The sequence below is a fragment of the Oncorhynchus nerka genome, linkage group LG27, assembly GCF_034236695.1.
Source record: "Oncorhynchus nerka isolate Pitt River linkage group LG27, Oner_Uvic_2.0, whole genome shotgun sequence".
NCBI lineage: Eukaryota > Metazoa > Chordata > Actinopteri > Salmoniformes > Salmonidae > Oncorhynchus > Oncorhynchus nerka.
The window spans coordinates 58,086,872-58,111,182 of NC_088422.1; the positions used below are offsets into that span (position 1 = coordinate 58,086,872).

The following is a 24,311-nucleotide window of genomic DNA, read 5'->3' on the forward strand; positions in this document are numbered from 1 at the left end:
AGCTACATGTGCAAACCAGCATGTAGGCACAGGTATGTTTGAGACTGGCATGGGATTACAGACACGGATAAGGCACCAATCTAATTAATGAAGTACCAATCATAAATATTGTGGTACAGAAGTCCAAGGTTTGGGGCCTCCCGAGTGGCGCAGCGGTCTAAGGCACTGCATCGTAGTGCTTGAGGAGTCACTAGAGACCCGGGTCCGATCCAGGGCTGTGCCGCAGCCAGCCGCAACCAGGAGATCCATGAGACTGAGCACAATTGGCCCAGCATTGTCCGGGTTAAGGGAGGGTTTGGCCAGCTGGGATGTCCTTGTCCCATCGCTCTCTAGCGACTCCTATGGCAGGCCGGGCACATGCACGCTGACACGGTCACCAGTTATACAGTGTTTCCTTAAACACATTGGTGTGGCTGGCTTCCGGATTAAGCGAGCAGTGTGTCAAGATGCTGCGCGGCTTGGCGGGGTCATATTTCAGAGGGAGCATGGCTCTTGACCTTCGCCTCTCCCAAGTCCATACGGGAGTTGCAGCACCAATTGGATATCATGAAATTGGCCAAAAATTTGAAAGATTATGTTGAAATCCTTTTTAATGAGATGCAGCACCATGTTGGTTTAGTATTTAAGTAATTATGTGCTTGTGTGACCAAGTTGGAGAGATAATCTAAGCGCTGCTCCAGCAGTCTTAACCTTTCTGGGCTATTGAAGGAATGTATGTGGTTGTTTGTGGGTGATTATGGACCTTGGCAGTTCACCATTGATTACCTTGAGGTTCACATTAGTGAGTAATGTGATGACCATCGCCCATTCCTACCTCCCTACCGCTCACTTGGGTTTGTATAGCCAAATAGATTTTCCTGTTCTCCATCTCTCTCCTTTTCCCTCCCTCGGACAGCCTCCCTTATTCTTTTAAAAGTTTTTCCCCCCTCCTGTCTTTCTTATTTTCACCCATCTTCCCCCAAGCCCAGTCAAATCCCCTCCTAACCTGCTGACTATATATCTATTGGTGGTATGAGAAATGAGTAATGGCAGAATGCGTGCTGATGCTAAAGTGGGCCGGAGTGTCCCTGCATTCCGGGGGAAAGGATTCAGATCATCATTTATGTAACCATGTTGTTAATCTGAGGACAGCCTCACTATCTCTGCTCTGTGTGTTTGGGATAAAGTGGGCTTTAATCCCTCACAATGCTGTGATTCTGGCTGTCGGCCCAATGACACATTTCATATCACGGTAAAAAAAAACAATGGGTGGTTTGACAGTATTTTATGTTTTTGAATAATAAATTATGTATTTTCTTTATGACTAGTGTGTGACCCTAGGATGGCAACACATACATTCTAAGTGATTTTAAATGGGTCTTTCTCCGTTCTGATTGTTTTATACTGTTCAATTCAACTTCAACCTCCCGCCCCCCCCAAAAAAATGAGTTTTCATCAATATCTGCATTTCCTGCACTCATTTGAAATCATTTCCACACTGCCATGTAGGTCTGCACGATATATGCAAACAATCTGATTTGACTTGCGATTTAGGGCAAAACACTTTGGTGAACTGTCGGAGGGCTGCCTCGCTTCTAGCTCTTAAGAAACTTTGCAGGCAAGCATTTTGCTTACACCCGCAATAACATCTGCTAAACACGTATATGTGACCAATAAAATTTAATGTGATGTGCTGCATTGACCTTGCAGTGTCTCGTGGTCGAGGAACAACAAATGTGCTCCTTTAGTGACAGGGCAGGGTTAGGTCTGTGTGAAAAGCAGCATGTAGAGAGAGTTCGAACAGAGATGAAGAAGCAAAGTAAACTGTAAAAATGGAGTAAACTGTTACACATGGCATATAACCTTTTAACAAACCAAACATTCAAGTACGTTATAGAAGGTAAAGTAAAAACACAATACTGTGCATCAATACTGGTATATTGTAAAATACTGTATACTGCCCAACCTTTACCTCACCCCACCCATTCTCTCTCAACCCTAACCCCATTCCTCCTGGTCATAGGGAGGGCCTTCTCTCTGAATCACCCTCCTTTGACATTTGTCCCTGTAAATCCCTAAACAACGCTTTGGTTACACAACTAAGACTTTGAGGGAACGCTAAGGTATTTCTATTCCACATCCACAGATACACTTCCAATTGACTCAAATTATGTCAATTAGTCTGTCAGAAGCTTCTAAAGCCATGACATAATTTTCAGGAATTTTCCAAGTAACATCAGAGGGAGCATGGTCACTGTGCTGTCCTCTCATGGTCACTCATCTGATGTCCTCTATCCATCTGCCACATGATTAATTAGTAAAGGACAAACTACACCAGGAACTTGATAGTGTTATGATAACACTAGAATAATTCCCTGGAGATGTGTTCATGTCTTACCGTTGTGCTCATGAAGCCGGGGTACCTGAGCCAGGGTGTAGTGTGTTTCATCTATAATTCCCTGAGGAACAGTAACTACCCTGAGAACACCTTCTGTGTGTGTCTGCTAGTTTCTCTGTAAATGCAGTTGAAGTCGGAAGTTTACATGCACCTTAGCCAAATTATATTTCAACTCAGTTTTTCACAATTCTTGACATTTAATCATAGTAAAAAATTGCCTGTTTTAGGTCAGTTAGGATCACCACTTTATTTTAAGATTGTGAAATGTCAGAATAATAGTAGAGGGATTTATTTAAGCTTTTATTTCTTTCATCACATTCCCAGTGGTACATACACTCAATTAGTATTTGGTAGCATTGCCTTTAAATTGTTTAACTTGGGTCAAACAAGTTAGCCTTCCCACAATACATTGGGTGAATTTTGGCCCATTCCTCCTGTCAGAGGTGGTGTAACTGAGACAGGTTTGTAGGTCTCTTTGCACGCACACACATTTTCAGTTCTGCCCACAAATTATTCTATCGGATTGAGGTCAGGGCTTTGTGATGGCCACTCCAATACCTTGACTTTGTTGTCCTTAAGCTATTTTGCCACAGCTTTGGAAGTGTGCTTGGGGTCATTGTCCATTTGGAAGACCCATTTGCGACCAAGCTTTAACTTCCTGACTGATGTCTTGAGGTGTTGCTTCAATATATCTACATAATTTTCCATCCTCATGATGCAATCTATTTTGTGAAGTGCACCATGTCCTCCTGCAGCAAAGCACCCCCACAACATGATGCTGCCACCCCCGTGCTTCACGGTTGGGATGGTGTTCTTCGGCTTGCAAGCCTCCCCCTTTTTCCTCCAAAAATAACGATGGTCATTATGGCCAAATAGTTATATTTTTGTTTCATCAGACCAGAAGACATTTCTCCAAAAATTACGATCTTTTTCCCCATGTGCAGTTGCAAACCGTAGTCTGGCTTTTTTTTATGGTGGTTTTGGAGCAGTGGCTTTTTCCTTGCTGAGCGGCCTTTCAGGTTATATCGATATAGGACTCTATTTACTGTGGATATAGATACTTTTGCACCTGTTTCTCCAACATCTTCACAAGATCCTTTTGCTGTTCTGGGATTGATTTGCACTTTTCGCACTAAAGTACGTTCAACTCTAGGAGACCGAACGCTTCTCCTTCCTGAGCGGTATGACGGCTGCGTGGTCCCATGGTGTATACTTGTGTACTATTGTTTGTACAGATGACCGTGGTACCTTCAGGCGTTTGGAAAATGATCCCAAGGATGAACCAGAATTGTGGAGGTCTACAATTTTTTGTCTGAGGTCTTGACTGATTTCTTCTGATTTTCCCATGATGTCAAGTAAAGATGCACTGAGTTTGAAGGTAGGCCTTGAAATACATCCACAGGTACACCTCCAATTGACTCAAATTATGTAAATTAGTCTGTCAGAAGCTTCTAAAGCCATGACATCATTTTCAGGAATTTTCCAAGCAGTTTAAAGGCACAGTCAACTTAGTGTATGTAAACTTCTGACCCACTGGAATTGTGATACAGTAAAATAAACTGTCTGTAAACAATTGTTGGCAAAATTACTTGTCATTCTCAAAGTAGATGTCCTAACCGACTTGCCAAAACTATAGTTTGTTAGCAAGAAATTTGTGGAGTGGTTGAAAAATGAGTTTTAATGACTCCAACCTAAGTGTATGTAAACTTCCGACTTCAACTGTATACACGCACACCAGCCTTTTTCTCAGTTTCCCTCAGTATGAGTAGTCACACAGACCTGGCCAGGACTCCATTACCCAGCAGCCTCTAGTGAGTGGGGAGGGACTCTGGCTTGAGTGCTAGTGAATTGTCAGTGAAGCAGCTCTCACACGGTGTGATTTACAGCACTACTTGTTTGGGTAAATATACATTTGAGCGGTGGCAGCCATAGGAGACCATATGTTCTTTGCGTGTGCATATTGCAGTGTACAATTATGTATACTGTATGGTTTAGGAACAAGTGTATGGCATGTTACGAGAGCCATTTGCCTTTTAAGTAATAAATGATGTGTGGAGACAGTATTTCATAAATTCATATTTGCGCACACACAGTTCTGTTACATATTGCAAGCAGGGGGAGGAGAACTCAGAAGAGCCACGCTTCATTTGTAGCTAAAATATTTATACCTCCACTGCAGAGCGAGCGATTAAAAATATATATATATATTAAAGGGATGGGATTGGAGGGGGAAGAATGAGGGTGGCTCCAATTCTGCTGTTACTAAGGAACAGCGAGAGTGTATGTGTGTTAGAGAAGGGGGGCTGGCTAGTGACAGTGAGCTGTGGGGGTGTGTTGATTGGCGAGTGTGTGTAAGTGTGTTTCTGCCGCGTAAAGATGGTCTCTACAGCGATGCAGGGATGATCAGGACACAGAGACTGCAGGGAGGGAGGTGAGTATCCTACAGATTTTAAGGAAAAGGAATGGGGGGTGAGAAATGGAGAGAGAAAGATGGGGGGAAGAGAGGAGGGGGACATGTTGAGTGAGGTATGAGTGGTAGCCACTCGGGTTAGATGGAGAGAAATAAAAAGCGATAGAATAACTGCAGGAGAAGGAAAAAAAGGGCAGTTATAGTGTTTCTCTGTTGTTGACTGATTGTCCCTGTATGGTAGGATTCTCTCCTCTTCCCACTGTCTTTGTTAAGGTTTTACCCATACCTAGTAATCCCAGTCTATATGATGTCGTGCTGATGAATTAATCTCAACCGTATTCTGATGCATTGGGTTTTTATTCAGATTCATGTCTGTGGTGTGTGTTGGCAGTAAAAACAGCCCTGAACCTCCCAGAGCTGTGTGATTTTGAGCAGACAGTTTCTGACACTTGACGCATGGTGGCTGAGCTGAGCTACCACTGAATGATTTGACCCAGTTTAGTGGGAGGAGGGGGATGAGCGCGGAAGAGAGAGGGGGGAATTGAACCCTCTAAGTAAGGGTTCTGTGATGTGCTCATTATAACAGGAAGCAGATTCCTTCTGTCAGAGTCCTGCCTTCTCTCTGTCTGGCATGCTATGTCTATCCTGTCTGGCACGCTGTGTCTATCCTGTCTGTCTATCCTTTCTGTCTCAGGCTATCTCCTTGTCCACCAACAGCATTTTAGCTACATACTGTTATGTGCTAGCTATCTAGTTTGTTTTATACATGTGCAATGAACATAAAAAATACTCATTTATATAAGGAATTGGCAACTTGTTCTCAATCTAAGAAACTGGCATCTTATCCAGGTAGGCCACTTGATTTCAACATCTAAACAAAGTGAACAGGCTATGTTGTTCAAACAGTTGGAGACGGACAGGAGGGTGTATTCATAGCAGTTCAACTGCTCTACCTTGTTAGCAAGCAAATAGATTAGCTGGCTACTCACAAGCATGTGGGCTTGTGCTTGAGAGAGAGTTTTTGGGTGGAATTTCCTTTAACAAACAGTAGGTCTCAAACTTTCTATTGGTATGCATTTCACTAGTCCGTTGTTGATATAGTCCCAAAATGTTTGGCATGTCAGCAATCAAGTTTTCAAGACTACAGCCAATACGATAAACTTGATTGCTGTCATGCAAAACATTTTGTGACTATATCAACAATAGACAGTTTTTGGGTGGGGTTTTCCTTACATTTTCTATAGTACCTGCTATAAGAAGTTGGTCATTATTAGCAGGTTAGTGTTTTTTTTTGTCGTGAATATTGTTCTGGAGGCAGCTCTTGCAGAGTGGTCACTAGCTAGCACTGCCACAAAGTCATAAAATCTGATTTTTAACCTTAACCCTAACCACACTGCCAACCCTAATGCCTAACGCCGACCTTAAACTAAAGGGATACATTTGGAATTTGGCAATAAAGCCCTTTATCTACTTCCCCAGAGTCAGATGAACCAGTGGATGCCATTTTTATGCTGTACCTCTAAGAGCAATTTGGAGGTTGCTAACTAGTGTTAGCGCATTTGCTAGCTAGTGTTAATGCAATGACTGGACGTCTATGGGTAACTGCTAGGATGCTAGTAAATACCGTAGACTTCTAGTCATTGCTAAATCTAGTTAGCAATGGCTTGCAAAATTACCTCCAACTTCCTTCATACTGGATGCAGAGACGTACAAATGGTATCCATGAGTTATTCTGACTCGTAGGAAGTAGATAAAGGGCTTCATTGCCAAAATCCAAAGTATCCCTTTAAGATTCATTTTTGTTTTCATTAATTTTTACAATATTGCCAGTTTTGACACTGCAGTTGGCTTATCTAATGGGAAATCACTCAGTTCTGTCTCCAGGACAAGACTCATAACAATAAAAGTCAACCTGCTCATCATTAGTGCGTTGTGCATGGTTCTGGTTAAATTTGTAACAAAAAGGTCATTTTCATAGACTTGAAAGCCGGATCAGTGATTATTGCAAAAAAGCAGGTTAAACTATTTTGATAAAATAATTTAATTATTACTTATGATTGTGGAAGGCTTATATTTAGCCTAGGTATAATTTTACAAACCCTGATTAGATTATTCCTGACTGTTTGAAATGCAGCGTATTGACCATGTCACTCATATATCTATGCATGTGTGTGTATACAGTGCCTTGCGAAAGTATTCGGTCCCCTTGAACTTTGCGACCTTTTGCCACATTTCAGGCTTCAAACATAAAGATATAAAACTGTATTTTTTTGTGAAGAATCAACAACAAGTGGGACACAATCATGAAGTGGAATGACATTTATTGGATATTTCAAACTTTTTTAACAAATCAAAAACTGAAAAATTGGGCGTGCAAAATTATTCAGCCCCCTTAAGTTAATACTTTGTAGCACCACCTTTTGCTGCGATTACAGCTGCAAGTCGCTTGGGGTATGTCTCTCAGTTTTGCACATCGAGAGACTGACATTTTTCCCCATTCCTCCTTGCAGAACAGCTCGAGCTCAGTGAGGTTGGATGGACAGCATTTGTGAACAGCAGTTTTCAGTTCTTTCCACAGATTCTCGATTGGATTCAGGTCTGGACTTTGACTGGGCCATTCTAACACCTGGATATGTTTATTTTTTAACCATTCCATTGTAGATTTTGCTTTATGTTTTGGATCATTGTCTTGTTGGAAGACAAATCTCCGTCCCAGTCTCAGGTCTTTTGCAGACTCCATCAGGTTTTCTTCCGGAATGGTCCTGTATTTGGCTCCATCCATCTTCCCATCAATTTTAACCATCTTCCCTGTCCCTGCTGAAGAAAAGCAGGCCCAAACCATGATGCTGCCACCACCATGTTTGACAGTGGGGATGGTGTGTTCAGGGTGATAAGCTGTGTTGCTTTTACGCCAAACATAACACTATGCATTGTTGCCAAAAAGTTCAATTTTGGTTTCATCTGACCAGAGCACCTTCTTCCACATGTTTGGTGTGTCTCCCAGGTGGCTTGTGGCAAACTTTAAACGACACTTTTTATGGATATCTTTAAGAAATGGCTTTCTTCTTGCCACTCTTCCATAAAGGCCAGATTTGTGCAATATACGATTGATTGTTGTCCTATGGACAGTCTCCCACCTCAGCTGTAGATCTGTGCAGTTCATCCAGAGTGATCATGGGCCTCTTGGCTGCATCTCTGATCAGTCTTCTCCTTGTATGAGCTGAAAGTTTAGAGGGACGGCCAGGTCTTAGTAGATTTTCAGTGGTCTGATACTCCTTCCATTTCAATATTATCGCTTGCACAGTGCTCCTTGGGATGTTTAAAGCTTGGGAAATCTTTTTGTATCCAAATCCGGCTTTAAACTTCTTCACAACAGTATCTCGGACCTGCCTAGTGTGTTCCTTGTTCTTCATGATGCTCTCTGCGCTTTTAACGGACCTCTGAGACTATCACAGTGCAGGTGCATTTATACGGAGACTTGATTACACACAGGTGGATTGTATTTATCATCATTAGTCATTTAGGTCAACATTGGATCATTCAGAGATCCTCACTGAACTTCTGGAGAGAGTTTGCTGCACTGAAAGTAAAGGGGCTGAATAATTTTGCACGCCCAATTTTTCAGTTTTTGATTTGTTAAAAAAGTTTGAAATATCCAATAAATGTTGTTCCACTTCATGATTGTGTCCCACTTGTTGTTGATTCTTCACAAAAAATACAGTTTTATATCTTTATGTTTGAATCCTGAAATGTGGCAAAAGGTCGCAAAGTTCAAGGGGGCCGAATACTTTCGCAAGGCACTGTATATGTTCTAATCTGCGTGATATGTATGTGTGTTGAATCCATGTTTCGGGCTACAGAGACCAAAGCTATGTGCGTCCTTCTGCTACGACAACAGGGAGCGGACCATAGAATGAAAGACACCAGGCACAGTAAACAATGAATGAAATGCAGTCAAAATATTGCAATTAAATAAAGACCGTTCATGGCTAAAAAAATCGGAAAAGAGAAAGTCGACCAGCAAGCCCCTTTTCTCAGTCTCATCGTGTGACGAGGACTTTCAGTGTAACACAGCTACAGATCCATGCCCTGTCTGCGCAGGCTCTACCTGGGAACCATAAAGCTGGTTATTGGAACATTACTGATCAAGGGGTAAGGATTTGAATTCTGAAGTTTGAGTTTTAATAACATCAAAACACGTTTTTTTGAACTCACTCTCCTCTAAGGGGGGCTTTAACAGACGAATGTATGAGGACTGAGGTATAGTACTCCCAGGCTTTGTATCACTAACAAAGAGCTCTTTAATTTACCAGCCTATAACATACATTATTTAAAACAGACAGGGCTGTAGGGACTAGGAAGTCTGACAGGACAGTTCCAACAGACAAAGACACACATGCACAAGCTTCCTGTGGTCAGGCAGTCTGTCACTGTCTAGCTCCTACTGTACAGTCAGATGGCCTGAAGCCCCCCTTGAAGAAGGGCTTGTTGATATAAAATATAATTGAAAAAAATGGCCAATTCACTTTTTTTTTTTTTTTTCAATTGATGATTTTTAGGCCATATCATGATGATTTTTATATATATATACATACATACATACACACACACACACACACACACACACACACAGTGGGGCAAAAAAGTATTTAGTCAGCCACCAATTATGCAAGTTCTCCCACTTAAAAAGATGAGAGGCCTGTCATTTTCATCGTAGGTACACTTCAACTATGACAGACAAAATGAGAGAAGAAAATCCAGAAAATCACATTGTAGGATTTTTAATGAATTTATTTGCAAATTATGGTGGAAAATAAGTATTTGGTCACCTACAAACAAGCAAGATATCTGGCTCTCACAGACCTGTAACTTCTTCTTTAAGAGGCTCATCTGTCCTCCACTTGTTACATGTATTAATGGCACCTGTTTGAACTTGTTATCAGTATAAAAGATACCTGTCCACAAAATCAAACAGTCACACTTCAAACTCCACTATGGCCAAGACCAAAGAGCTGTCAAAGGACACCAGAAACAAAATTGTAGACCTGCATCAGGCTGGGGAGACTGAATCTGCAACAGGTAAGCAGCTTGGTTTGAAGAAATCAACTGTGGGAGCAATTATTAGGAAATGGAAGACATACAAGACCACTGATAATCTCCCTCGATCTGGGGCTCCACGCAAGATCTCACCCCGTGGGGTCAAAATGATCACAAGACCGGTGAGCAAAAATCCCAGAACCACACGGGGGGACCTAGTGAATGACCTGCAGAGAGCTGGGACCAAAGTAACAAAGCCTCGAGTATTTGGATGATCCAGAAGAAGATTGGGAGAATGTCATATGGTCAGATGAAACCAAAGTAGAACTTTTTGGTAAAAACTCAACTCGTTGTGTTTGGAGGACAAAGAATGCTGAGTTGCATCCAAAGAACACCATACCTACTGTGAAGCATGGGGGTGGAAACATCATGCTTTGGGGCTGTTTTTCTGCAAAGGGACCAGGACGACTGATCCGTGTAAAGGAAAGAATGAATGGGGCCATGTAACGTGAGATTGAGTGAAAACCTCCTTCCATCAGCAAGGGCATTGAAGATGAAACGTGGCTGGGTCTTTCAGCATGACAATGAATCCCAAACACACCGCCCGGGCAACGAAGGAGTGGCTTCGTAAGAAGCATTTCAAGGTCCTGGAGTGGCCTAGCCAGTCTCCAGATCTCAACCCCATAGAAAATCTTTGGAGGGAGTTGAAAGTCCGTGTTGCCCAGCAACAGCCCCAAAACATGTCAGCAGTTCCTGCAAGAGGAAGGCATTGATGCTATGGACTGGCCCGCCCGTTCCCCAGACCTGAATCCAATTGAGCACATCTGGGACATCATGTCTCGCTCCATCCACCAACGCCACGTTGCACCACAGACTGTCCAGGAGTTGGCGGATGCTTTAGTCCAGGTCTGGGAGGAGATCCCTCAGGAGACCATCCGCCACCTCATCAGGAGCATGCCCAGGCGTTGTAGGGAGGTCATACAGGCACGTGGAGGCCACACACACTACTGAGCCTCATTTTGACTTGTTTTAAGGACATTTACATCAAAGTTGGATCAGCCTGTAGTGTGGTTTTCCACTTTAATTTTGAGTGTGACTCCAAATCCAGACCTCCATGAGTTGATACATTTGATTTCAATTGATAATTTGTATGATTTTATTGTCAGCACATTCAACTATGTAAAGAAAAAAGTATTTAATAAGAATATTTCATTCATTCAGATCTAGGATGTTATTTTACTGTTCCCTTTATTTTTTTGAGCAATGTGTGTATATTTATGTGTGTGTGTGTGTGTATATTTATAGATTGATAGATATATATATATATGAATGAATGAATAAACTCAGCAAAAAATAATTGTCCTCTCACTGTCAACTGCATTTATTTTCAGCGAACTTAACATGTGTAAATATTTGTACCAACATAAGATTCAACAACTGAGACATAAACTGAACAAGTTCCACAGACATGTGTCTAACAGAAATGTGTCTCTGAACAAAGGGGGGGTCGAAATTAGAGGTTGACCGATTATGATTTTTCAATATCAATACCGGGACCAAAAAATGATACCAATTAATCTTCCAATTTAAAAAAAAATATATATGTATTATATATATATAATAAAAAATACAAAAATTGTAATGATGACAATTACAACAATACTGAATGAACACTTATTTTAACTTGATATAATACATTATTTATTTGAAATAAATAATGTAACATGTTAAATTTGGTTTAAATAATGCAAAAAAACTAAGTGTTGGAGAAGAAAGTGAAAGTGCAATATGTGCCATGTTAAAAAGCTAACGGTTAAGTTCCTTGCTCAGAACATGAGAATATATGAAAGCTGGTTGTTCCTTTTAACATGGGTCTTCAATATTCCCAGGTAAGAAGTTTTAGGTTGAGGTTATTATAGGAATTATTGGACTATTTCTCTCTCTATACCATTTGTATTTCATATACCTTTTGACTATTGGATGTTCGAAGCATCGTTACCCATCGCTCCACAAAAGCCGCAACCCTTTCAGAGCAAGGAGAACAACTACTCCAAGTCTCAGAGCGAGTGACGTTTGAAACGCTATTAGCTTGTACCCCACTAACTAGCTAGCCATTTTACATTGGTTATACCAGCCTAATCTCGGGAGTTGATAGGCTTCAAGTAAACAGCTCAATGCTTGAAGCACAGCGAAGAGCTGCTGGCAAATGCACGAAAGTGCTGTTTGTATGAATGCTTACGAGCCTGCTGCTGCCTATCATCGCTCAGTCAGACTGCTCTATCAAATATCAAATCATAGACTTATTTATAACATAAAAGCACACAGAAATATGAGCCTTTGGTCATTTAATATGGTCAAATCCGGAAACTGTCATTTCGAAAACAAAACGTTTATTCTTTCAGTGACATACGTAACCGTTCCGTATTTTATCTAACGGATGGCATCCCTAAGTACATATTGCTGTTACATTGTACAACCTTCAACCTTCAGTCTATAATTATGTACAATTCTGGAAAATTAATTACGGTCTTTGTTAGGAATAAATGGACTTCACACAGTTCGCAACGAGCCAGATGGCCCAAACTGGTGCATATACCCTGACTGCTTGCACGGAACGCAAGATAAGTGACACATTTTCCCTAGTTATAAGAAATTCATGTTAGCAGGCAATATTAACTAAATATGCATGTTTAAAAATATATACTTGTGTATTGATTTTAAAGAAAGGCATTGATGTTTATGGTTAGGTACACATTGGTGCAACGACGGTGCTTTTTTCATGAATGCGTTTGTTAAATCATCACCCGTTTAGCAAAGTAGGCTCTGATTCGATGAGAAATGAACAGGCACCGCATCGAATATATGCAACGCAGGACACGCTAGATAAACTAGTAATATCATCAACCATGTGTAGTTAACTAGTGATTATGTTAAGATTAATAGTTTTTTATAAGATAAGTTTAATGCTAGCTAGCAACTTACCTTTGACTTCTTGCTGCCCTCGCGTAACAGGTAGTCTGCCTGCCACGCAGGCTCCTCGTGGAGTGCAATGTAAGGCAAGTTGGTTAGACGTTGGACAAGTAACCCGAAGGTTGCAAAAACGAATCCCCGAGCTGACAAGGTAAACATCTGTCGTTCTGCCCCTGAACAAGGCAGTTAACCCACCGTTGCTAGGCCATCATTGAAAGTAAGAATGTGTTCTTAACTGACTTGCCTAGTTAAATAAAGGTTAAAAAAATATAAATAAATCGGCCACAATCGGTGTCCAAAAATACCGATTACTGATTGTTATGAAAAAGTTAAATCGGCCATTCTGATTAATCGGTCGAAATCAAAAGTAACAGTCAGTATCCGGTGTGGCCACCAGCTGCATTCAGTACAGCAGTGCATCTCCTCATGGACTGCACCAGATTGCCATTTCTTGCTGTGAGATGTTAGCCCACTCCCACAAAGGTACCTGCAAGTTCCTGAACATTTCTGGGGGGAATGGCCCTAGCCCTCACCCTCCAATCCAACAGGTCCCAGACGTGCTCAATGGGATTGAGAAATGGGTTCTTCGCTGGCCACGGCAGAACACTGACATTCCTGTCTTGCAGGAAATCAAGTGCAGAATGGCTGGTGGCATTGTCATGACGGAGGGTCATGTCAGGATGAGCCTGCAGGAAGGGTACCACATCTTCCCTGTAACGCACAGTGTTGAGATTGAGCTTGTTGTCATTACAGGCAGTCTCATGATGCTGTGACACACCGCCCCAGACCATGATGGACCCTCCACCTCCAAATCGATCCTGCTCCAGAATACAGGCCTTGGTGTAACGCTCATTCCTTCGACGATTAAAGTGAATCCGACCATCACCCCTGGTGAGACGAAACCGCAACTCGTCAGTGAAGAGCACTTTTTGCCAGTCCTGTCTGGTCCAGCGACAGTGGGTTTGTGCCCATAGGCGACATTGTTGCCGGTGAGGACCTGCCTTACAACAGACCTACAAGCCCTCAGTCCATCCTCTCTCAGCGTATTGCGGACAGTCTGAGCACTGATGGAGGGATTGTGCGTTCCTGGTGTAACTCGGGCAGTTGTTGTTGCCATCCTGTACCTGTCCCTCAGGTGTGATGTTCGGATGTACCGATCCTGTGCAGGGGTTGCTACACGTGGTCTGCCACTGCAAGGATGATCAGCTGTCCGTCCTGTCTCCCTGTAGCACTGTCTTAGGCGTCTCACAGTATGGATATTGCAGTTTATTTTCCTGGCCACATCTGCGTCCTCATGCCTCCTTGCAGCATGCCTAAGGCACGTTCACGCAGATGAGCAGGGACCCTGGGCATCTTTCTTTTGGTGTTTTTCAGAGTCCGTTGAAAGGTCTATTTTTAGTGTCCTAAGTTTTCATAACTGTGACCTTAATTGCCTACTGTCTGTAAGCTTTAAGTGTCTTAATGACCGCTCCACAGGTGCATGTTCATTAATTGATTATGGTTCATTTAACAAGCATGGGAAACAGTGTTTAAACACTTTCTGTGAAGTTAATTCATAAAAATCCAAATATCTTTGAAAGACAGGGTCCTAAAAAAGGAACGTTTATTTGTTGAAGTCGGAAGTTTACATACACTTAGGTTGGAGTCATTAAAACTCGTTTTTCAACCACTCCACAAATTACTTGTTAACAAGCTATAGTTTTGGGAAGTCGGTGAGGACATCTACTTTGTGCATGACACAAGTGATTTTTCCAACAATTGTTTAGAGACAGATTATTTATCTTATTTCACTGTATCACAATTCCAGTGGGTCAGAAGTTTACATACACTAAGTTGACTGTGCCTTTTAACAGCTTGGAAAATTCCAGAAAATGATGTCATGGCTTTAGAAGTTTCTGATAGGCTAATTGACGTCATTTGAGTCAATTGGAGGTGTACCTGTGGATATATTTCAAGGCCTACCTTCAAACTCAGTGTCTCTTTGCTTGACATCATGGGAAAATTTTAAAAAATCAGCAAAGACTTCAGAAGAAAAATTGTTGACCTCCACAAGTCTGGTTCATCCTTGGGAGCAATTTCCAAATGCCTGAAGGCACTACTACGTTCATCTGTACAAACAATAGTACGCAAGTATAAACACCATGGGACCAGGCAGCTGTCATACCGCTCAGGAAGGAGACGCGTTCTGTCTCCTAGAGATTAATGTACTTTGTTGCGAAAAGTGCAAATCAATCCCAGAACAACAGCAAAGGACCTTGTGAAGATGCTGGAGGAAACAGCTGCAAAAGTATCTATATCAACAGTAAAACAAGTCCTATATCGACATAACCTGAATGGCCGCTCAGTAAGGAAGAAGCCACTGCTCCAAAACCACCATAAAAAAGCCAGACTACGGTTTGCAACTGCACATGGGAACAAAGATCATACTTTTTGGAGAAATTTCCTCTGATCTGATGGAACAAAAATAGAACTGTTTGGCCATAATGACCATCGTTATGTTTGGAGGTAAAAGGGGTAGGCTTGCAAGCCAAAGAACACTATCCCAACCGTAAAGCACGAGGGTGGCAGCATCATGTTGTGGGGGTGCTTTGCTGCAGGAGGGACTGGTGCACTTCACAAAATAGATGTTGAAGCAACATCTCAAGACAACAGTCAGAAAGTTGAAGCTTGGTTGCAAATGGGTCTTCCAACTGGACAATGACCCCAAGCATACTTCCAAAGTTGTGGCCAAAGGGATTAAGGAGAACAAAGTGAAGGTATTGGAGTGGCCATCACAAAGACCTGACCTCAATCCTACAGAAAATGTGTGGGCAAAACTGAAAAAGCGTATGCGAACAAGGAGGCCGACAAACCTGACTCAGTTAAACCAGCTCTGTCGGGCGAATTTTGGCCCATTCCTCCTAACTGGGATTTTTGTGGGAAGCTTGTGGAAGGCTACCCAAAACATTTGACCCAAGTTTAAATAATGTAAAAGCAATGCTACCAAATACTAATTGAGTGTATGTAAACTTCTGACCCACTGGGAATGTGAAAGACATAAAAGCTGAAATAAATAATTCTCTCTACTATTATTCTGACATTTGACATTCTTAAACTAAAGTGGGGATCCTAACTGACCTAAGACAGGGAATTTTTACTGGGATTAAATGTCAGGAATTGTGAAAAAAGTTTAAATGTATTTGGCTAAGGTGTATGTAAACTTCCAACTTCAACTGTATATACAGAGAAACTAGCGGGGACACACAGGTGTTCTCAGGGTAGCCACTGTTCCTCAGGGAATTATAGATGAAACACACTACACCCTGGCTCAGGTACCCCGGCTTCATGAGCCACGAGAGCACAACAGTAAAACATGAACCCAGCATCTCCAGGGAATTATTCTAGCGTTATCATAACACTATCATGTTCCTGGTGTAGTTTGTCCTTTACGTGTGTGTGTGTACATACACATATATATACCTACATACTATTTTATATTTACACTAGTTTATATATAGCTGAGTCTTAACAGGGACAACTGGAACTGGGCTAATGAGATTCACATACTGTGGAGAGGAAGAGAGTAGGGAGGGATACTCAGAGGATACACTCAAATGGAAGGAGAGCGATAAGAGGGATGAAAATACTTGAGGGAGGGATATACAAACAGTAAGAGAGAGAGAGAGAGGCAGGGGGATGGGGGGAGTCACATCTTATCCTCTCTGCTTTATGTTAAGCCCTTCCTCTGTGCTGTCATCAACTATTAGAATGCTATGCTTTGGCAGGGTGAAGCTAAACACTAGTTAAAGTAGGAGGGAGAGTACTGGCTGGGGGGGGGGGTGCAACATTAGCTCCTCACAGCTAGCCAGCCCCTCCTGTCATCCCCCTGTTCCACAACAGTAGTCTCCCACACAAGCACATTGATATCACCCACTGTACTAGAGCTAAATAGTTTTTTGCAATATTCCTGGTGCATTGAGGGGACAGTTGATACTATAGAAGGCAGAGTGCCGACAGGAGTGTGTAACCTTATCCTACACACCATGCCTTGTGCTCAAAGGACCATGGAGAGCGTGGTAACCTAGAAACCTGTCAGGTGTGTGTGTATGTTTCCGTGAGGACAATACCTTGGAAGCAGTAAATAACCAGATAAGCTGTGACTTTACTCTTTCTTTTCTTTTTTTTGTCCTTTGTGCACATAACACCCTCTATGGGGCTGGCAGAGAACTGCCTTTACCACAAAGGCATCCACAACTCTATACTGTATCGCCTCATGTATCAGAAGCTCAGTGTAAAAGTTGCCTTTAACCACAGATCTACACAAACATGACCTTGCCTCTACCGACTCCTTTTCTACTACCTAGGAAAAGCCACAGGGGGTGCCTGATCTCACTGGAACATTGTAATAATGAGAACGCTTTTAATTTTTCTGGCACAACAGTCTTAGGCTCTAACATTCCCGACACTTTGCTCTGAGCTGTGAATTCAGAGTGTAGAAAGAGAGGAAATGAGGTGATAAGAGGGAGGGAAAGAAGCAGAGATCAAAAGGCCACCCACCTTTCTCCTGCAGTCAGAGGGAGAAACAGCAGGTTGGGGTGGACAAGGGGAGACAAGTGAGGACAAAATCCCTAAAGTAAACACACCAGTCTCCCCGGAGAGTATGATGACATCAGTTTTGGATTCCCGCCTAATACTAAAAGCTAGGATTTGAAGATGGGTCCCTGTTGATAGATCTGATCCGAGATCTGTGGTTAGGGACACCTTGATCTTTCTCCTCAGAGGAAGATGAGGTGTTTATGAAGGAGGCCATCTGTTGTGGGGTTTAAAGGATTATGGGTAAATAAGTGGAGAAGGTAGAGGTTGCCTCTTACCACTGGTCCAGGGTCAGGTATTATTTAATCAGCCTAATGGTTAAGGTTAGGTTGGGGTGTTAAATAACCCGATCTTAGATCTGTGATTTAATGGCAACGTCCATTCTGCGTTTCCTGTGTGTTTGTGGGCGGGACCTAACCCTGTACATACCGCTAGTAAACTATGGCCTGTCGCTACAGATACTGACGTCTTTCTATGGATGTCAAGCGTGTGGTCAGGTTGTAGAGTGAGGATGTTATGATGGCCGCCAGGCCTGGGGAAGGGACTGCAGGTGTGTTCAAGTTGAATTATTTAATTTGGAGTTATTTGGAATACATAGGCGTGTGTAAGAGTGGTCACATGGTAGAGTGTGTGTTGTTCAGGCTGTAGAAGGAGGGTGGCTGCCACAAGTCTGGCTAAGGGGCAGCAGGATGATTGGCTGGATGGGATCTCTGATCAACAAACGCTGGCTGGACCAAGATCGAGACAAAGACCACTACTCCACACAGGACCGGATTCCCTCCGGAGTCGCACACAGGGTACGGTTTCATTCAGGGACACAGGATTGGTTCTTAGATTATGTATAGACTGAGGGTGAAGTCTGATATACACACTCTATGGGAGGGTAGATGGAGGCCCAGAGTATGGTCCAGTTAATTTGGTGCATTGCCATAGTCTGACCTGAAGACAGGTGACAACTCAATGACAGGTGACAGCAACTCCATACATTAGGCATTTGCTTTTAGCTGTCCAGTTTCATCACATCAGTGTACATGAAGGAAATAAGATGAGGAGAGGAAAGGAAAGGAAGACCCATTTTACTTGAGATCCATCCATGGGCTCTGGATCCCGGATAGACCCTGTATGGACCGAACTTAGTATAGTACTGTAGCTATTGTAGACTTTGTTGAAGAGTTCTGAGGACCTTTTTACAGTAAACCACTGTTCTGGATATTCTGCTGTAGGAAACAGTACAACATACAGAACATTGATGAACACACACACTTGCTGAATACAGTTCCTTGTGTTCTATGTGGCCAGTACTTTGGGGAACTTCCCGCTGTAAGAGATTAGCCTAGCTAATACAGCAGCACTGGACTGGACCTGCTGACCCACCATGTCTCCGACAGAACGGTCAACCCTGGGTCACGGTCAGTACAACCACATACACACAAGGGTTGAACCAGACTGACCACACGATCAGTGGTCACATTCACACATTCACTCACACAATCACGGGACTCGCCAAACACACAGATGTGAATTTTGACGTTTCTGCCCGGTTCTTTGTGCAGGCATTGCTATATTTGCTCACTGGGTGCATTCACATGTTTTGTATCCCACTCTGTAATGTGTAGCTATTGAATAGAGTTGAGTAATGAATTGATGTGGCGTGTGTGTGGTGCAGTAGTTGAATAGTATTGTATTGCTGTGTGTGTTGTGTGGTGATGTAGTACAACATGGAAGTGTGTGTGTCTGTCTTGACCCTTACTCTTCCACTGATTCCGTTAATATCAGGGCAGTCTGTGTGGGGCTGTGAACTGTAAACTGCTCATCACTGTCGGTATAATCTGATTTGGTCAGTATTGACCAGTTTGAGGTCAGTCCTGTGTAGTCTGATTGGCTTGACCCTCGTGCCCCGGCTCAGACCAGGGAGAGTCTGGAAAGCAGTGGGATGACCGAATAGGATGAAGTTCTGGCCCATTTGGGACAGGTGGTGATGGAGCCACCAGAATGGCTTGACAAAGGTTAAATAAAAAATATACAGGCATTTCATTGAGACCAATGTCCCGATGTCATTACCACATACAGTACATACCTGAATGTGCTACTTAACCTCCAACTGTCCAGGGCCCGGTTTCCCGGAGTGTTTTTTAATTAATTTTTTTAATTAATGATTCATCTTTCCTACAACATCTGAAGATGTAACATAAGTTTCCCAAAACACCACGCAGAGAGAACGGTCTCTAAGTGCGTTGTTGGAGCATGTGTCGGTACTGATAGGATCAGTGGCGGATTTAGGTATAGGCGACATGGGCGGCATCTTGCCGGGGGCAGCACGGGGCGCCAGCACAAACCCCCACAAAAATCGGAATGGTGACATTTGCATGATCGGTTTTCTATCGCTCATTTGCACGTCACGTCAATGATATTTCACTGTGGGTCAATTAACCTTGTCGGAGTGGGCGTCCTGATTCTAGTTTGTTAGCTGGAAAGGTCTCCCACTCAGAAGTACGAGATTGGGAGAGGGGCAGGGGTAGGTTGACCTCAGGTCTCTGTGCGATTTGTGCGATTTACTGTTTTTTGTTAGCAATAGGGTAATAGTGGAATAATTGTATTCTTTTTTTATTTGTATTTATATACTACAATTTGTTTCTATTTGTCTTTTGTTACTTATTTTTGTATATATTTTTATATTTATATAGTTTTTAATGTTATGATTATTTATTTGTGTTTCGAATGTCTGAATAAAAATTACAGTTAGTGCAGAATGGTGCTTTTTTCTGGGTGGGGGGCGCTGAAGGGGGGGTTCGCCCAGGGAGCCATACAAGCTAGAACCGCCACTGGATAGGATCGAAATGAAGGGAGCGCTGCTCTCGGATCAGCTTTCTCCATTCAAATCTTACCTTTAACATTATAATTATTTCACAATACTTGACAACGGATCAGCTACTAGAGAGATATCACCACCTATGACTGCAAATATTGGTGTGGCTTATTCTAATGCTTAGCCTATAAAAATGCACAAAATCACAGATTTGGCACATCATTGAGTGCACGTGTTAGACTACTAGTGATGAAATGGATTGAGACGCATTACAGACAGTAGCCTACAAGTAGCAAAATAGAATTAAATCAATTGAACATTTACATTTACATTTAAGTCATTTAGCAGACACTCTTATCCAGAGCGACTTACAAATTGGTGCGTTCACCTTAAGACATCCAGTGGAACAGCCACTTTACAATAGTGCATCTAAATCTTTTAAGGGGGGTGAGAAGGATTACTTTATCCTATCCTAGGTATTCCTGAAAGAGGTGGGGTTTCAGGTGTCTCCGGAAGGTGGTGATTGACTCCGCTGTCCTGGCGTCGTGAGGGAGTTTGTTCCACCATTGGGGGGCCAGAGCAGCGAACAGTTTTGACTGGGCTGCGCGGGAACTGTACTTCCTCAGTGGTAGGGAGGCGAGCAGGCCAGAGGTGGATGAACGCAGTGCCCTTGTTTGGGTGTAGGGCCTGATCAGAGCCTGGAGGTACTGAGGTGCCGTTCCCCTCACAGCTCCGTAGGCAAGCACCATGGTCTTGTAGCGGATGCGAGCTTCAACTGGAAGCCAGTGGAGAGAGCGGAGGAGCGGGGTGACGTGAGAGAACTTGGGAAGGTTGAACACCAGACGGGCTGCGGCGTTCCGGATGAGTTGTAGGGGTTTAATGGCACAGGCAGGGAGCCCAGCCAACAGCGAGTTGCAGTAATCCAGACGGGAGATGACAAGTGCCTGGATTAGGACCTGCGCTGCTTCCTGTATGAGGCAGGGTCGTACTCTGCGGATGTTGTAGAGCATGAACCTACAAGAACGGGCCACCGCCTTGATGTTAGTTGAGAACGACAGGGTGTTGTCCAGGATCACGCCAAGGTTCTTAGCGCTCTGGGAGGAGGACACAATGGAGTTGTCAACCGTGATGGCGAGATCATGGAACGGGCAGTCCTTCCCCGGGAGGAAGAGCAGCTCCGTCTTGCCGAGGTTCAGCTTGAAGTGGTGATCCGTCATCCACACTGATATGTCTGCCAGACATGCAGAGATGCGATTCGCCACCTGGTCATCAGAAAGGGGGAAAGGAGAAGATTAATTGTGTGTCGTCTGCATAGCAATGATAGGAGAGACCATGTGAGGTTATGACAGAGCCAAGTGACTTGGTGTATAGCGAGAATAGGAGAGGGCCTAGAACAGAGCCCTGGGGACGCCAGTGGTGAGGAGGAGACAGATTCTCGCCACGCCACCTGGTAGGAGCGACCTGTCAGGTAGGACGCAATCAAGCGTGGGCCGCGCCGGAGATGCCCAACTCGGAGAGGGTGGAGAGGAGGATCTGATGGTTCACAGTATCGAAGGCAGCCGATAGGTCTAGAAGGATGAGAGCAGAGGAGAGAGAGTTAGCTTTAGCAGTGCGGAGGGCCTCCGTGATACAGAGAAGAGCAGTCTCAGTTGAATGACCAGTCTTGAAACCTGACTGATTTGGATCAAGAAGGTCATTCTGAGAGAGATAGCGGGAGAGCTGGCCAAGGACGGCACGTTCAAGAGTTTTGGAGAGAAAAGAAAGAAGGGATACTGGTCTGTAGTTGTTGACATCGGAGGGATCGAGTGTAGGTTTTTTCAGAAGGGGTGCAACTCTCGCTCTCTTGAAGACAGAAGGGACGTAGCCAGCGGTCAGGGATGAGTTGATGAGCGAGGTGAGGTAAGGGAGAAGGTCTCCGGAAATGGTCTGGAGAAGAGAGGAGGGAATAGGGTCAAGCGGGCAGGTTGTTGGGCGGCCGGCCGTCACAAGACGCGAGATTTCATCTGGAGAGAGAGGGGAGAAAGAGGTCAGAGCACAGGGTAGGGCAGTGTGAGCATTAACATTAACATTAAATGTATTTAAATATGACTGAAATAAGCCTATAGCCTGCCGATTTTTTATTTTTTAATGCGGTAATTTCGATTTTCATTTGAAGCATATTTTTATTCATCACTTGTTTTGTATCAATTGCAACAACATTGGAAACTTTGTATTTGTAGTCAACTTTCTCGTTATCGGTAGTCACAAAGACGGATAAACCATGTGATTCTATGGTTAGCGGAGATCATCAGTGTACAAAGTAAAGCGGGAGGTCAAAACGCATCTTAACGACACTCTTAGATTTTCTACGAGTGATCTGCCTGAGGCAGGCATTTAGATTACGATTATTTTCAAGTGCAACATTAATAACGATGGTTTTGGGAAACAGCTCAGAGATTTAACGATGCTCCTACGAAGATTCTAACGATGAACTTAGCCAAACAGGACCAAGTTTTCCAAGCATCTTAAGGCTAAGTTCATCGTTACAGCCTTCATAGGAGCATCGTTAAATCTGTTATTTCTCAAAACAATTGTTTCTAAATTTTATTTACCGACTGCCTCAGCCCACTCGTAGAACAGATAAAACGTTGTTGGATGCTTTTTGTTTTGCCCTTTCGGTGTCACTTTGTAATGCTGGCCCATGTGACGCCGATGCTTCCCACTTCCAAGTTTGCTGGATGACCTTTGGGTGGTGAATCGTTCTTGATACACATGGGAAACTGTTGCGTGTGGAAAAACCTAGCCGCGTTTGCAGTTCTTGACACACTCAAACTGGTGCGCCTGGCTAGTTAAATAAAGGTTACATTTATTTAATTAAATGTAAAGAGCTTTCCACACCTGGATTGTACCACAATTTCCCATTTTTCTTTCAATTATTTAAACTGTCAAATTGGTTGTTGATAATTGCTATACAACCACTAAGGTCTTGCCATAGATTTTCAGCTAGATTTAAGTCAGAACTGCAACTCGGCCACTTGGGAACATTCACTGCCATCTTGGTAAGCAACTCCAGTGTAGATTTGGCCTTCTGTTATAGGTTATTGTCCTGCTGAAAGGGGAATTCATCTCGTTGTCTGGTAGAAAGCTGACTGAACCAGGTTTTCCTCTAGGATTTTGCCTTTCCTCCACTCCATTCCATTTATTTTTTATCCTGAAAAACTCCATAGTCCTTAACGGTTACAGGCATACCATAACATGATGCAGCCACCACTATGCTTCTAAATATGGAGAGTAATACTCTGTAATGTGTTATATGCTTGGGGCAAATTTCAATAACGCTTTGTATTCAGGACAAAAAGTGAATTGCTTTGCCACATTTTTTGCAGTTTTACTTTAGTGCCTTGTTGTAAACTTGATGCATGTTCTGTACTTTACTATTTATATTTTTGACAACGTTTACTTCACTACATTCCTAAAGAAAATAATGTACCTTTTACTCCATTTTCCCTTTCACCCAAAATAACTTGTTACATTTTGAATGCTTAGCAGAACAGGAAAGGGTCCAATTCATACACCAAATGGTCCAATTCCCTGGTCATCCCTTCTGATCTGGCAGACTCACTAAACACACATGCTTCATTTGTAAATGATGCCTGAGTGTTAGTGTGTTCCTGGCTTTCCTTTAAAAAAAAATGAAAAGTGTGCCGTCTAGTTTGCTTAATGTAAGGAATTTGAATACTTAAGTATAGTTTAGCAATTACGTTTACTTTTGATACTTAAGCATATTTAAAACCAAATACTTTTACTTAAGTATTTTACTGGGTGACTTTCACTTTTACTTGCCATTTTCTATTAAGGTATCTTTACTTTTACTGAAGTATGACAATTGGGTACTTTTTCCACCACTGAATGTTGTTGATCCGTCCTCAGTTTTCGATCACAGCCATTAAACTCTCATTTTTAAAGTCACCATTGGCCTCATGGTGAAATCCCTGAGTGGTTTCCTTCCTCTCCGGCAACAGATTGGGAAGGACGCCTGTGTTTTTGTAGTGCCTGGGTGAATTGATACACCATAGAAAGTGTAATTATTAACTTCACCATGCTCAAAGAGATATATTCAATGAGTGTGGTTATATGCACACAATAATTAGATTGTCAGA

General features: G+C 42.8%; 1 protein-coding gene across 7 annotated transcripts in view; it reads left to right on the forward strand.

Moving 5' to 3' along the window:
* Window positions 1-24,311, forward strand: part of LOC115112042 (kinesin-like protein KIFC3) — a 77,972-nt gene that overhangs the window by 31,590 nt on the left and 22,071 nt on the right. Inside the window, exon 1 of one of the 7 annotated variants that reach the window (XM_029638706.2) lies at window positions 4,699-4,808. The exons of the other annotated variants lie outside the window; for them this stretch is intronic. The gene's annotated coding sequence lies outside the window, so the exon portion shown is untranslated. Of the gene's footprint in view, window positions 1-4,698; window positions 4,809-24,311 lie in introns of those variants that run through there. 7 annotated transcript variants of the gene reach the window in all.